Here is a 4,404-nt window from a genome sequence, read left to right on the forward strand (position 1 = left end):
AGAGCATAGCCCCAAAACGAAGGTGGGAGCTCAGTGAAGCTCATCATAGATCGAACCATGTCCAACAAGGTTCGATTGCGACGCTCCGAAACACCATTCAGCTGAGGTGTCATAGGAGGAGTCCACTGAGAGAGAATCCCATTCTCTTTTAGATAATCCAAGAACTCGATACTTAAGTATTCTCCACCTCGATCTGATCGAAGTGCTTTAATACTCTTACCTAGTTTGTTTTCTACTTCAGCCTTGAATTCTTTGAACTTTTCAAATGATTCAGACTTATATTTTATCAAATATAATTACCCATACCTAGAATAATAATCAGTAAAGGTAATGAAGTAGGTGTGACCAAATTTAGTACCAATACTAAACGGTCCGCAAACATCTATATGGATCAAATCCAATAGATTTTGACTACGCTCTGACTTCCCTTTGAAAGGAGATTTAGTCATTTTTCCTTTGAGGCAGGACTCACAAGTAGGTAGAGAGTTAATATCAGACATATCAAACATGCCCTCTCCCACTAGCTTGTTCATCCTCCTTGAGGAAATATGACCTAGCCTAGCATGCCAAAGGTTTGCCGGGTTTTGACTATCGATTTTTCTTTTATTTGTTGTTACCGGCTTATCAACATAATTAAATGGAACGTCTTTTAATTTTAAGTTATATAGATCGTTTTCAAGTTGTCCATTTCCAATCAAACATTCATTCTTGTAAATATTGCAAATCTCATTCACAAAATTACAAGAAAAACCATTTCTATCAAGCATAGAAATAGAAATAATGTTTTTAATCGAATCTGGCACAAATAAAACGTCTCTAAAAAATAACTTAAAATCATTCTGCAAAACTAAATAAATGTCTCCTATAGCTTGGTCTTCAACTCTAGAACCATTTCCGAGTCTTAGCTGGGTCTCACCCTTCCTAAGCTTATTACTTCTTGTCATCATTTGCAACTCATTGCAAATGTGAGATCTACATCTGGTATCCAATACCCAAGAAGTAGTATTAAGTAAAACATTTATTTCAATGTAAAACATACCCTTTGCAGTTACGTTTCCAATGACCGGGTTTCTTACAGTGATGGCAAACTTGTTTAGACTTGTCCAATTTTGCATGTAACATTTTGCCTTGAGATCATGGTCCAACCATTTCTCTAGTTCGACCAACCTTTCGGCAGTTACATCAGCCGGGGCTGTTTTCGGAGAAGCCTTTTCTAACACTTAGAAAATATTTTCCGAATTCTGGACAATATTAACTTATTGAACCATTCCGTATAGTTGCGCCAGAAAGTTTGTTTTGTTCGAGAATTGAAACATGTGGATTACAAAATTCATCATAATGATATACTGAGATGAAACAGACAATAATCGATGATTGTTTAATTAATTTACTAAGAAATAAAATAAGGCGAAATTTATTTTATGAATCTCACTCCCACTATTTTAACGATTTCACTACCCTCTAGTGAAAACGAGAAACATTTTCTTTAGTGGGAACATGAAGTCCAATTGACAAACTATAGTCCCGAATAATATCAGCCAACCATAATTTTCAAATGGTAGAGCCCAATTGCTTCCAAAGCAACCTCCATGTTTTTTTACCTCATGTCCAATAAGGGCCCAATAATATGACGCCGTTTATTGTGACACGTCAAGATGACCCATCAATATTAAGTTGTGATGGACGGTCGCCATGTGGATCCCCAATAATTTGAGCCAATCCCATGGGAGTTCCATCCAACTTAAAACATGTGTCGATCCAATGTACAGCTTTCTGACGAACGGGCCCCCCCCAATAATATGAGCCGGACCGTATCCGCGGGTAGCATCTCATACATTGATCGTTGATGGAAGGTAGGAACATTTAAACAATATTTAAATGCCCTTTGTTTATCTTGATATCAATTTTAAATCATATTTAAAATGAGGGATTTTAATTTCGAAAAATTTGTCTCATCATTTAAAATTTGTATGCTTGCGGGATTCATACAATTTAGTCTAAACATGCATACAACAATAATATCATATATTATTTTAGGATGATCGATTCCATTACTAATCGACCCGTGGTTGCCAATCACGAGTCTAAGTCCAATCCTAGGTTATATGCAAGTATGCAATGCAATCCTATTACATTGAGCTTCCAATTTACATTTCTTCGGTCTTTATTGTCTGTTGGGCCCACCTTTGTCTTCAAATCTTCATCTCCCACTAAGTCTAAAATTTACAATAAATTTCAATGACAAGAAGGGGATACATATTTAAGGGGTGGGAACGGGCCATAAACCAGGCCCATTTTTATCACATATGACAATTCATATTGGGCCATAAACCAGGCCCATTAATAAACCCAACAACAATAATTAAAACCAAATGTAAACAACCTAACATACACCTATAATATTGGTCATGGCAATCGATCATCCTTATCCAATAATATTTAATTCAAAAATTAATTTATTGGATATCATGAAATGGAAATAAATATAAATAGATAAAATCATATTTCATACATAAAATCTTATTTTATATATAAAATCATATTTTATCTAGTTTATCCATAAAATCATATTTTACATATAAAATCCAATTTTATACATAAAATCATATTTTATTATCAATTGTACCAAAATTATTAATTTTATAAAATCTAATTTAATGGATAAAATTTATAAATTTTCCAAAAATTTAAATTTATCCAAAAATCAATTTTTAAAATTTCGGACTCAAACAATTTGATCCGATGCCTCGTGGACCAATCAAAAACAATTTTCAATCGGACCAAAAACTAAAATATCAAAAATTTCAAAAAATCAAAAAATTAAATTTTAAAATTTTCGGACTGCCCGGGACAATCTCGGGCAGCCCGGCCTCCACGTGGGACAGGGCTGCCCACGTGGAGGTGGGCAGTGATCAAGTCGCACGGCACTGCCCTTGGGCAGCGATTTGAGCAGCGACACTCGCTGCCCGATTGCCCTGGAATTTTAATTTAAAATTTTCGTTTTATTTTTCTGAAAAATCGAGGCTGGTACAATCGAATAAATTTTAATCGTAAAATCCGAGAATAACCTGGCTCTGATACCACTGTTGGAATACGGTCGTTCTCCGGATCGAAAAAGAAAGTGATACCCGGTGCAGCGGAAGTTTTAAAATTTTTATATGGAACGATTCCATATAGGTATCAAATTCCTACGATTAAAATTGATAACATAAAATTTAAACAATATAAATTTTACCTTAAAATCTCGAAGCGAGATTATGGACACCAACAGATTAAACTGCTCTTGTTGTATATCCCAGGAACTGATGAACGAACGTTTCTTCAATCAGGTCCATGAACAGAAGTTTAATCCCTCTGATAGACTGCACTAGAAAGTCTATCAGAATTTTCTACGAAGAGAAATAACAGATTTGATCTGCTAATTCAGACTATAAATTCGAAATTTGCAGACTGAAAAATCTCAAAGACAGAGGGAAGGGGCGGCCGAAACTAGAGAGAAACTCTCTAGGGTTTTTGAAAATTATGCCTTGTGTTGTATATAATTTTTGCACTGCAATAACTTATTTATAATATGGGCTGCTAACAGCTTAGGGCCCATTAGTCATAAGTTCAAGCCTGACAAGCAAAGCCCGCATGTTCAGAAATTAATATAAAATTCATCGTGACTCAGATTGATAAACCAATTTCATCAATGTGTACAGAAACCATTTCTGCATGTTTTAAAGTCAAGATAAATTTTCTGAATCCGAATTCAGTGATTTCCAAAAATGTCCATCACTATGTCATTTTAGGAAATCTTACTCCCTCTACTCTTAAATAAGAAGTCCCACTTCTTTATTCACTAAATTTAACTCTTTAAATTTAATTATCTCAACGGGGATTAAAAATCCATTACTTGTGTGACCCTCAATGGTTCAGGGATACAGCTAGCCGTGGGCTCACAACTCCTTGTGACTCGGAACAAAAATTTCCGACTTACCCAACGAATCATGGTAAGAGCGCCTAGCAACATCGCCCCATGATTCCCTAGGTATCACTGATAGTGCCTGCAAGAACCAATAGATTTTGGTTAGCGTACAGTATGGTCCCTTCATCCATATATCCCGATCGAATCAACAACCATTGGTACATTGAGAGTCGTTCGAGATTCGATAACTATGCAATGCATCTTGAAGATCAAATAGTGACATCGCATGTGCTACTAGGAAACCAAGTAACCTAAAACACATCATGTACTCTGGCCAGAGATTCGTCACACTAATATCTCCTCAGATTGCATAGGATTTCCACACTCGCAAGTGTGCGGTGAATCCTTGACAACAAAGCATCGACTCCTATATGTGTCGTAACTGTACCCAATCCCGACACCTGATGACCCTAATAGAGTCGGTAAACGAGTCAAAG

This window comes from Henckelia pumila, chromosome 1 (genome assembly GCF_033568475.1).
Source record: "Henckelia pumila isolate YLH828 chromosome 1, ASM3356847v2, whole genome shotgun sequence".
Lineage (NCBI taxonomy): Eukaryota > Viridiplantae > Streptophyta > Magnoliopsida > Lamiales > Gesneriaceae > Henckelia > Henckelia pumila.